This window comes from Dromiciops gliroides, chromosome 5, assembly GCF_019393635.1.
Source record: "Dromiciops gliroides isolate mDroGli1 chromosome 5, mDroGli1.pri, whole genome shotgun sequence".
In the NCBI taxonomy this organism is placed as follows: Eukaryota; Metazoa; Chordata; class Mammalia; order Microbiotheria; family Microbiotheriidae; genus Dromiciops; species Dromiciops gliroides.
The window spans coordinates 92371427-92383472 of NC_057865.1; positions in this window are offsets into that span (position 1 = coordinate 92371427).

Sequence of the window (12046 nt, forward strand, 5' to 3'; positions counted from 1 at the left end):
AGTTTTGAGTTCCAAATTCTATCCCTCCCACCCTCCCCTCCCCCTTCCCAAGACAGTATATAATCTCATTTAGGTTATACATGTGTAATTATGTAAAATATTTCCATATTGGTCATTTTGTCCAAGAAAACTCAAAGAAAGAAGAAAAAAGAAGGAAGGTAGGAAAAGAAAGAGAGAAAGGAAGGAAGGCAGGAAGGAAGGAAAGAAGAATTATGCTTTGGTCTGTATTCAGGCATTAGTTCTTTCTCTAGAGGCAGATAGCATTTTTCATCATGAGTCCTTTGGGATTGTCTTAGATCATTGTATTGCTGAGAATACATTTACAATTGATCATTATACAGTATTGCTGCTACTGTGTACCATGGTCTTCTGGTTCTGCTCACTTCACTTTGTATCAGTTCATTTAAGTCCTTCTAGGTTTTTCCTGAAATAATTTTGCATGTCATTTCTTATAGCACAATAGTATTCCATTACAATCATATACCACTATTTGTTTAGCCATTCCCCAGTTGATGGGAATCTCCTAGATTTCCAATTCTTAGTCATCACAAAAAGACCTGCTATAAATAATTTTGGACAAATAGGTTCTTTTTTCTTTTAAAAAAATCTCTTTGGGATACAGACCTAGTAGTGGTATTACTGGATCAAAGAGCATGCACAGCTTTTTAGCCTTTTGAACATATAGACTTGCACCTTAGAAATATAACCTTGTTAGCTGAGTGGAAGACAGACTGGAGTTGGGAGAGACTAGAGGCAGGGAGATCAGTTAGAAGGCTATTGCATTAGTCTATGTGAGAGGTGATAAACTAAACATTATGACTATGTAAGTGAAAAGAACTAGATTACAGTGTCCTGTCTACCAGTCCTGGGCTCTCTCTATAGCTCCCTGCCCCCCAGCCAATCTGTTACCTCAACCAGCTGTTGTCATTGTTGTTGTTATTCCAGACTTGTGATTTCATTGGTGTAGGAAATTGTTCCATCAATGTAGCCACAGCCCTAGAGAGTTGCTTCAGTAACTGAAAAGTGAAATGATTTGCCTAGGGTCATAAATCATGTATATGCCAGAGGTTGGATGTGAGGATGCCAAGGTTGGCTCTCCCATTTGTTGTGACATAAAGACACTCATTTGTATCATTGTCTGCCATGTACTATATGTGGTATAAGTCAACCATGATGGATGGAGACTTGACTTTGAATTCAGGAAAGACTAGGATTCACCCACATCCCTCCTCTGACACATACTGGCCATGTGACCCTGAACAAGCAATTTAAGTGACCCAGGCAATTCTCTAAGACAACAAACTGCTAATCTTCATTAGTTGGGGGGTAATTTCCTTGCTAGGAGGTCTTTATACCAATAAAATCACAGTACTAGTCCCCCCAAGATACCATACCTCTGGTAGCAGTAGCAGGTATAAACTTTGTTTTGGACATCCCCATCTGCTGTATGGAAGAGTCCATGGGTGGACTACTCATCCCTTAAATAAGAATAAGCTCAGATGAGACTAAGTAGAAGATTTCAAGAGGCCCAGGATGGTCTCTCCCTGCTCCTGGGTACTTGTAAAAAAAAAGGAATAGAAAAAGATGCACTTCAATTGGGTCAGAACCTTTCTGTGCTAATGAGAGAGAAAAGGCTTCAAAGTGCAGATACTCCTGGGAGAAGGGACAAACACACTTGCTGGACAGTAAACGGTTAAGTTGTTGCTCCATGCCTTGGGCTATCCAGGAAGAGCATGGCGTCAATGCCAAGATGAGAATAATCCAATATCCTTCAGAACAGGGATTTCATAGGGCCAACATAAACTGACCAGAGCTGTATGGACAAAGATAGATTGAACGCCTTTGGCCACCGCAATAGTGAAGGAATTACCGAATAGCCAAAGATAGATTATATTCTTCCAACAGAAAAGGGTTTAGCATTTAGGGGTGGATTATTTAATGGGATGGGAAGTCAGTTAAGTAAAGGGGAGTTTTGGGGTATGAGTTATAGGGGAGGAATCCTGGGGTTTTTGAAGAAAAACAAAACAAAACAAAATAGATGAACTCCCTGGCCAGTAATGTGTTATTTCTTGTACTCTCAAGCAGAAGGATCAGAGGCTAGTGAAGCATCTCCTGGGCCTCATTTTCTTCATCTGTATAACGAGGTGGGTGTATTAGGTGGTCTCTAATGTCCTGTCCAGTTCTAACATCTCATGGTTCTATGATTCCTCTTCTCCCTTGGGTGGGGGTGGGGGTAGAAGTAGGAGAAAGATTGTGTATGTAATAGGGCTGAGCCCTTCTCCTATTAAGAATCCAGAGCCTTTGCATGTTGGTTGAACCTTCCAAAGTTTACACTCTTGTGCTTGCCAAGCAGGAGACTCAGGCAAGGTTACCTCCACAACCCAATGAGCATCAGAGGAAGACCTAATTGAAGCTGGGCCCAGCTTTTAACAGGATGAGGAAAGTGGGTTAGATTTTATTTGAGAAACTGGCAAGTGCTTTCAATGACCCTCAACTGATCCCTGTCATAAAAGCTAGTCTTAAAAATGATGTATTACTGCCTTTTGCTTTTGCATTTAGTCATTTCTGTAAACATTCACCTTCTTCTCTTCTAATTAAACTCTCTTGTTGAAAAACAATGAGTCAGGGGCAGCTAGGTGGCACGGTGGATAAAGCACTGGTCTTGGATTCAGGAGGACCTGAGTTCAAATCTGACCTCAAACACTTGACACTTACTAGCTGTGTGACCCTGGGCAAATCACTTAACTCTCATTGCCCCGCAAAAGAAAGAAAAGAAGGAAGAGAAAAAGAAAAGAAGAAAGAAAGAAAAACAACAGGTCAAAAACACCTGCTACAATAATTCCATCCAGATGAAGGTTTCTTTATTAAAGGAAGCAGACTTTTTCTAGCTATTGGTACATCTTGTCTGCAAGTGTGAGGATGGCACAGGTTTTCCCAAATGGCCAGGATAATAATAATTTCAGGTAGATTTCTTTATTAACCCAGGCTTTAAAAAAAAAAACCACTAACTTCTATCACCTGGCGGTCTTGACCCATCCTGGGAAACTATAACCTCTCCACAACATTAGCTCAGTCCATAAGCCAGCAAAATCTTTAGAAATTAATTTCACCTGGTACGTTATTAATATCAGAACTGTAATTAGCACAAGTGAGCTGGGGCTTTTTTTCGAGGGTGCTGATATCAAAGGGGGGGCAAATTGCATCCCTCTCCTCATGGTAATGCCCACCTCTGAGCCTTGCCCTCAGTTCCCCCGAGTCTTCGTGGCAGGAGGATTGTTCACAGCGGGTAAGTCTCCTCTGAGCCTCTAAACCGAAGGGTGCCATCCTCTCCTAGGATCCCTTTCCCCTAACCCGAAGGGGTCTCAGTCTCTGTACTCTGGGACATAGTTCAACTCCTCTCTTAGCATAACTATAATCCTAGATGGATCGACTTTCGTGGTACCATGCTCATCATATGCTTTTCTCCTATCCCCACAGCTAAATTTGTCTCAGGACACAGTAATTCCTACTTTTAGCTCTCCGTAGTAGAAATAATGCTTTAAATTTCCAAAGCATTTTTAGCTTTCCAGTCAATTAGTTGAAATCCCTTTCACATCTATTGAAAATCCTGGACTGGGAATCAAGAGACCCATTGGATTCTAGTTCCACGTTGGCTACAAACTAGCCTTGTGACCCAAGGTAAGTCACTTTGTCTTTCAGGGATTCTGTTTGTTTCCTTCTAGAAACTGAGAGAATTGAATTTGAACTTGGACAGGTTAATCCTAAGGTTCTTTCCAACTTAATAGTATGAGATTCTATGACCTTATTTGACCCTAAGTACAGCCATCTGAAGTAGATATGACAGATATATTATGTCCATATTATAGATGAGAAAACCGAGACCCAGAGAAATCAAGTGATTTGCCCAAGTTCACCCAGAAAGTGACTACCAGTGCTGGGACAGGAAGCTAGGACTCTTGAATCCAAGCCCCAGGCTATGTAGCTGCAAAGGTTTTGGTGGCTGTTCCCAGCCTGCAAGTCATGTGTTCATCCAAACTTTTCATCAGTGCTTAAAGTGCCAAGGCTTTGAGGTGGCTTATTAAACATTAATATTTCATGAATATACATTATGCTCCTCACTGACCTCCTTCTCTCCCCCCTGCCCCAGCTCTTGTAATCTGTCTGCAAATCAGCATTTGTCTGGAAGGAAGAAAAATAAGATTCCCGGTAGAGCATGGAAAGTGTTTTGCAGACTGGGTTGTAATTTATCTGTAGTCAGTCCGGGGGGTCTGTATATTGAGGCCAGGGCAGTGAACGCCTTCGGACATGAATGGCCATACCCACAGATGTTTCAAATATCTTTGCTGAGGGCTCTGTGGTTTGGGAAATTGGGAATTTTGTAAACTTCATCTCCTTGGCATTCTTAGTACATCTATCTCGGCTCCCCTCCTCCTCAGAGGCCCCTCTCCCCCTCCCCACTTCTCTCTCTCTCTCTCTCTCTCTCTTTGTATGTGTCTCTCTCTTCATTGCCCCCCTCCCCCCAAACTTTCCCCTAGTCTGGCTCAAATTTTTTGAGGGGTTCAGGGCCAAGTTGACCACCGGAAAAAATATTCCCTTTGTTATCTCCCTCAATTGTTGCTCCCTTCTGACAATGCCATGATCAGAAACAAAGGTGAGCTGGACAAAGCATACAGTCAGAGCAACCCTATTCTCTATTCCTGGAATGCCACCTACCTCTCTCATTCATTTAGCAACCATTTATTAAACTCTTTCTGTGTTGTATGCAAGGCATTGTAAACATACACACATACGCACATATATGTCTATCCGCATGTACATGTGAGTGCATATATGTTTATGTGGAAATATATACTTATATATCCAGATGAATACAAGGTAGAGTGAGATACCTGCGAAGGAATGGTACAGGCAAAGTGCCTTGGGGGGGGGGTGTGGGGGGAAGGGGAGGAGATTTCAGGAAAGCTTCTTGAAAGAAGTGATGCCTAAGCTCAACCTTGAATAAGGGTAAGGACTTCAAAAGATGAGTTGGGGAGGATTCCATTCCAGATGCAGAGATAAAGCAGGACAGGATGAAAACAAAGGATGTTTTTTCATTCATTCATTCATTCATTCATTCTATGATCCTATGCTACAGCTTCATGTGTTTAACAATTCTTGCACGTGTATACTATTCACAAGTACTTTCTTTTCCATTATTTCATGTAATGTTTACAACAGCACCATTGGGCAGGCAAGTAGGACAAACATTATTGCCCCTGTTTTACAGATGAGGAAACTGAGGAGGTAAATGATTTGCCCAAGGACACACAGTTAGGAGTGACAGAGTTGGGGCTAGAACCCAGGTCTATGGGGTCTGTTGTTCAGTGCTTTTCACCCTGCACCATGATGCCTGGGTTTTTTTGGTGAGGCAATTGGGGTTAAGTGACTTGCCCAGGGTCACACAGCTAGTAAGTGTCAAGTGTCTGAGGCCAGATTTGAACTCATGTCCTCCTGAATCCAGGGCTGGTGCTTTATCCACTGTACCACCTAGCTGCTCTGATGCCTCTTTCAAAAAGAAAAAAAATCACTAAATGGAAGTCATACAATAATTGGATTGACTGGCCTTGGACCCATATAGAATGATGCTGAATTAATGTGCAGTGTCTATCCATAGATTAATGCCTATAGCACTGAGTTGGACTTGGTCATAAAATCCATATTGGAAAGGAATGACTACACCATTTTGCTGGGCTTCTAGACAGTGTCTAGAATCAGTGAAAACAGATGCCTCTGGTCAAACTCCATGATCCTCTATCCTAATAGGAAAGAAAAAGGAATTCAACGGGTTTTCTTATTGAGTCAGATATGGATAGAAACCTTTGATAGGGAGAAGAAGTATGTGTGTGTGCTTACCTACATCCACATGCGTGTACATACTTCTACACATCTTGTCCCGAGATGTTGAGTAGGGAAAAGAGAGTGCTATGGCCTCCCAAGCACTAGTGGACATCAACTTGTTTTCTAAGCTACCTATTAGGGTCAAGTTCATACATAAAGTCAGTGGTCCAATTTTTCTATTCTTGTCTATAGACTGAATTTTAGAATGTTCCATTTGGGGCAACATTGAGCCTCTTGCCAATGTTCTTTCTTTACAGGGAAATGAAACGGAATTGGGAAGTTTATGTCATTCTCTTGGGCTCTTGTCCAGTGCATATCTGAACAGGCAGATTTGTCTCAGTTCTCATAGTTCTGCCAATCACCTGGTTGGTCAGAACCAGCAGATGGATCCCAGTCATTTCTGGTTATTGTCTCCATACATCCAGCTACTGCAATGTACACTGTCCCAAAGCCTCCATTGTGCTTGCCATGGGTTGTGTGTCAAGACCAATGAATGGAAAAGACTGAACCCCAGTAGCAACAAGAACTCCATTCTTCCTACCCCTCATATTAGCTTCATAGGCTTTCCCAAGAGCCATGGGTTTTGATTGCCCAAAAATTCTGTACAAATCTCTTAGGGAACAAGGTCTCCTCTTGTTGTGGAGGCTGTTAGGGGTTAGTGGTTTTCATTGGGGAAGAGAATGAATGGGGAAAGAGGTCTTAGAGTGTTAGTAGAGCCAACATCGGATTAGCAGTCCATGAAAAAGCTCACAAACTCTAGTCTAACTGATCTGTGTGAGACCTAACATTTACTTGGGAAGAGAACAGAGAAACTGACCAAGAATGTCAATAGTTTTTTACTGTCCTAGGGACTAGGGGATGGACCAAATCTATTAGGCCATTCCAAGGTTCAACCTTCTGATTCTAAAACTCTCCAACATCATAGATATGGAATTTATCAGGCGGCATTCATTGTCAACAAGGTTCACATGAGCTTTCACAGAATGACAGAATCTTAGACTGGGAGAAGATTTCAGAGGCCACCTGGTCCAACCATTTCTGTGGCAGAAATTCTTGTACAATATTCCTGAAAAATGGTCATATCACTTCAGCTTCAAGACCTTCACTAATGGGGAACTCCCTACTTCCCATCCAAAAGCAATTTGGTCCACATTGGGGCAGTTTTAATTGCTGAAGAAACTTCCCCTTTTTCCCAGATGAAATCTCAATATAAGGTAACTTCCACTCAATTACACCTAGTTCTGCTGCCTAGAGTCAAGAAGAAAAAAATCCCATCCCTTTTCTACATAAGACTGCTACTCTCATGTCCTAATGTAATTCTTCTCTGGGTTAAAAAATTTTCCTTCAATTGATCCTTGTAAGCATGATTTCAAGTCCCCCTCCCCACTCTGATTACGCTCTCTTCTGGACAAGCTCTAACTTGTAAATCATCCTGAAATGTGATGCCCAGAACTAAACACAATACTCTAGCCTCATAAATAGTCACTCTCCCACTAGCTCAGCATAGAGAGGGAGTAGAAGGCCTAATTGTGTTGATTTGGCTTACTACCATCACTACCACCTCGCAGGGCTGGCTGAATTTTTTTAATTAATTTTAATAATTTTTCAATTTATCCAATATGGGTTGGTTCATGGGATCATAGGGTTTAGAGCTGGCAGAAACCTTAATGGTCATGTAGTCCAACCACTCTTTTTACAAATGAGGAAACAGACCCTGAGAGAGTTAAAGGATTGTCCAAGATGACAGAGGTGGTCAGTAAAAAAGCCAGGGCTAAAGCCAGAGCTGACCAATGCAGATTGAAACCCCTTACAACATAAGAGTTGCTATGACCATAAAAGACGTCATCTGGTGGCCAATGGGATGACAAACCTCTCCAAACCTAGTTAGGCTGGTCCTCAGTCAGTTGATAAATATTTATTAAGGACCTACTATGTGTCAGGCATTGTGCTAAGCTCTATGGATACAAATATGAAAAAGAAGGACGTAATCAAGGAACTTATGATCTAATGGGGAAAGACAATACACAAGAGGAAGCTGTGAAGGGGGAAGGGAAGGAAAGATACTCACATGGGGGCCTGATGAAGAAATCCAAAGGAGTGGTTTGGTGGGAAATGAAGAGATATCTGGCCTAGGAATGTCCTTAACTGAAAGTTATGGGAGGGGCAGCAAGTTGGTACAGCGGATAGAGCACTGGCCCTGGAGTCAGGAGTGCCTGAGTTCAAATCCGGCCTCAGACACTTAACACTTACTAGCTGTGTGACCCTGGGCAAGTCACTTAACCCCAATTGCCTCACCAAGAAAAAAAAGAAAGAAAGAAAAGAAAAGAAAAAGAAAGTTATGGGAAGTACTCTCCAACTTCATCCTCTATTCAAAGGGTACTGATGAGGAGGTTCCTGGGGGCATCTGATGTCCAAAGGAGTGAATGCACTTTGGAAGGATCTGTTCATTTTCTGATAGCAGAGACATTGGGAACCCAGGTTACCTCCATGCCATGGGTTATTTATTTATTTATTTGTTTGTTTGTTTGTTTTGCGGGTCACACAGCTAGTAAGTGTCAAGTGTCTGAAGCTGGATTTGAACTCAGGTTCTCCTGAATCCAGGACTGGTGCTTTATCCACTGCGCCACCTAGCTGCCCCACATGCCATGGTTTTTATAGTTCATTGGCAAAGCTTGATTACCCATCGTCAGAATTAAGGCTTGAGGGCAATCTTCCTGGAGAGATTTAGGAGCATTGAAAAGTAATTCCTGTTAAAACATACAAACAAACCAACAGACAACAAGCCCAAATGCCTTTCATTTACTCCCTATGGGCTTGAATCCCTTTAACAGAGATTCTGAGGAATTGAAGAATTGCTTCTACTCCTTAAGGGAGGAAGAAGACATCTGACAAGAGGCAAGTGGAAAGGTCTTCAAAGGATGGAATTGGGACTTGAAGGATCTGGGTTTGAATTTGGTCGCTGGTACTAGGGTCAGAGAATCACAGGTCTAGAGCAAGAAGGGAGCCCAGAGAGGTGATCTAGTCTTAGCTTCTTCATTTTTCACATAAGGAAACTGAGGGTCAGGGAGCTAAAGTCACTTGTCCAAGGTCACTTGGGCATTAAGCCTCAGAACTCATTACTGTTATGACTTTGGACAAGCTGCTTCACTTCTCTCTGGGTCTCAATTTCCTCATTTGCAGAAAGAGGTTAGACTAGATATATCTAAAGGCAAGGGCAATGGATAGAGTGATGGGCTGGAGTCAGGAAGACCTGAGTTCAAATCTGACCTCAGATACTTACTAGCTGTGTGACCCTGGGCAAGTCACTCAGCCCTGTTTGCTTCAGTTTCCTCATTTGTTGTTTGTTCTTTGATTTCGAAGAGGACCATGACATCAGGAGGGATGTCATGTCATGCAGTGAACTGGATTTAAGTGAGGGAGGTCTGTGTAAAGTCACCAACCTCACTCTCTCCTCCATGTGGGTCCAATGGCAAGATAAAGATCAGGACAACTAGAGGTGGCCCTGGATTTTGTTTTTTTTAGGCAATCAGGGTTAAGTGACTTGCCCAGGGTCAAATAAGTGTCAAGTGGCTGAGGTTGATTTTTTTTTTTTTTTGGTGAGGCAATTGGGGTTAAGTGACTTGCCTAAGGTTACACAGCTAGTAAGTGTCAAGTGTCTGAATCCGGCTTTGAACTCAGGTCTTCCTGAATCCAGGGCTGGTGATCTATCCACTGCACCACCTAGCTGCCTCTGAGGCTAAATTTTGAACTCACATCTTCCTGACTCTAGCGCCACTGCTCTATCCACTGCACCACCTGGCTGCCTTCCTCATCTGTAAAATGAGCTGGAGAAGGAAATGGCAAACCACTCCACTGTCTTTGCCAAGAAAACCCCAAATGGGGTCAGGGAGAGTTGGACACAAGTGAACAACAGCAAAGGCCTTTCTAACACTTAATCTTATAAGCCTGTAAACCTCTGAAAATGCACATCGTCCTGGGAGAAGGATCACTGGGATTCATGGTCCCCCTGAGAGTAACAAATGCTTTTTTTTAACAGAGAAGTAAATAGCATTTTTATATCTGGAGTAAGCAGCATGAAATGGAGCGTAGGGCAAGTAGAATAAAAGATACCCTCTGTTGTTGCTGGAGAGGCTACTTCCTGAGAGATGTAGTCAGTGGTAAGGGTAGTGTAATAGTGGATCATTTGATAGTTTCCTATTTTAACTAATTAATCTTGTTAACTAGGCACTGAGGAAGCTAGGTGGCAAAGTGGATAAAGTGCTGGGTCTGGAATCGGAAAAATCTAAATTCAAATCCAGCCTCAGACACTAGCTGTTTGACCCTGGGTAAGTTACTTGACCTCTGTTTGCCTCAGTTTCCACATCTGTAAAACAGGGATAATAATAGTGCCTACCTCCCAGGGTTGTTGTGAGGATCAAAGTAGACAATAATTATCAAGTGCTTAGCATACTAAGTGCTATATAAATGTGAGTTGTTCTTGTCGGTGTTGTTATCCAGCCACTAAGCTCCATTAATTTGATGCTGCCCGAAGATTTCAAGTGTAGTCAGCATCCTGAGGCAAAGCTCCTGTCACCCGGGCCTAATTATGGTTCAGCTTCCTCGGAAAAGAGCAAAGTCTTTCAGTAGAGCAAGTTTTTTGGGGGGATTGAAAAGGAGAGTTCACTGAGACATTGAATCCTGAAGGTCTCAATCAAGGTAGGGTCTGGAAGAGGAGTAAAAGGGACAGAAAGAGGAGGCAGGCACTGTTGAAAACCAAATTTGCCGGACTTCACAGTTTTGCAGAGGGCTCGCCCTCTGTGTGAATTCTAATGGAGGCCTACTCCTTTGATGTGTGAGATTGTGTATTTTTTCCCTTAGGATTTGGAACTTGACAGTCTTTAGGGGAGAAACCGAAGCATCCCAGGGAATGGTTTGCTGCTGGAGGCAGTACTGAATCAATCTCCAAGGAAGATTGGTTTGGGGGCTATTTTTGGAGAAGGGGATTTAGGATGTCACAGGCTGTGGGGGAGGTGTGGGGTCATGATAATGTTAGCAAAGTTTGGGGCCCATTTTGAAAGTTGCTTAAGAAACTGGACTCCTTTTGCCCAATTAATTCCTCGATATTTCTCTGGAGCTGCCGGGAAAAGCCTGTGGGGAGGTGAAGAGGAAATTCCAGGTGATGGGATGATCTCCAGATGGATTTCATCCTGCAAGGCATGCCATCTCTCTGCTGACATGACCACAGTGAGAAACCCATCTCCAGGAGAGACCTAAACAGTTTATGACCAGCAGGATGCCAGGCTGGGGCAGCCAGCCATTTGGCCATTCCCTATCCCCCCAACTCTGGCCCGGGTTGAAAGTGTGTTGTGACCTTTGACCTCTTAGCTGGGCTCCCTAGCCAGAACCCCTTGGCGTCTCTGTGGCTTGGAAGGGAAATAGTTTCCAAGGGGAAGAGGAGGCCAGCGTTCTAAGACAGTTGCCAAGAGTAGCCAGTTCAAAGGGGATTTTCTTGGCATGGGGCTGTGGTTTCCGGCTTCTGAAACCCAGCTTACTGTTGATCCTGAGTATGATTAGAGAGGACAGTGCCCACTGGGACCCTGAGTGAGAAGCTGATGATACAGAGAGGAGACCCCTTCTGTGGAGGAGGGAGGGGGACAGGAGAATATATCAACCTCTTTTCATCTCATCTTCCCTCCCTCATGGCTTGTGGTGAGTATCCTATCCCAGGGTTAACCCCCTAGGAAGATTTCTGTTCCTTTCTCCATTTTCTGAATTGCTACAGTACTTAGTCTGAACCACATAAACTAAAAATGATTACTAGATACTTTACCTCCCAACTACGATAAGGATGATAGAAATAACAAAAAATGTTTTTACTATTCTCAGACAGTGTGGTTAGCAGATAAAGAGCAGCTTCTTGACTCAATAAGGCTGGCTCTGACACATAGTGTCTGTGTAATCTGTGGCCAGTCACTTAACCTCTTAATGCTTGTGAGATTTAAAATTGGATATTAGATCATAAATCTCCCCTACTTAACCTTTCCCTTAATTTATCTCCCAGACTAGTAAATGGAAGAAGCTTTTGGTTTTCTAGATAGACCTTTTATTGTTATGGTAGTCACAAGGTGATGTTGATTAGAAGGATAGGAAAGTAGAAACACAATACAAATCGTCTTAAGTCTAAGCTTAG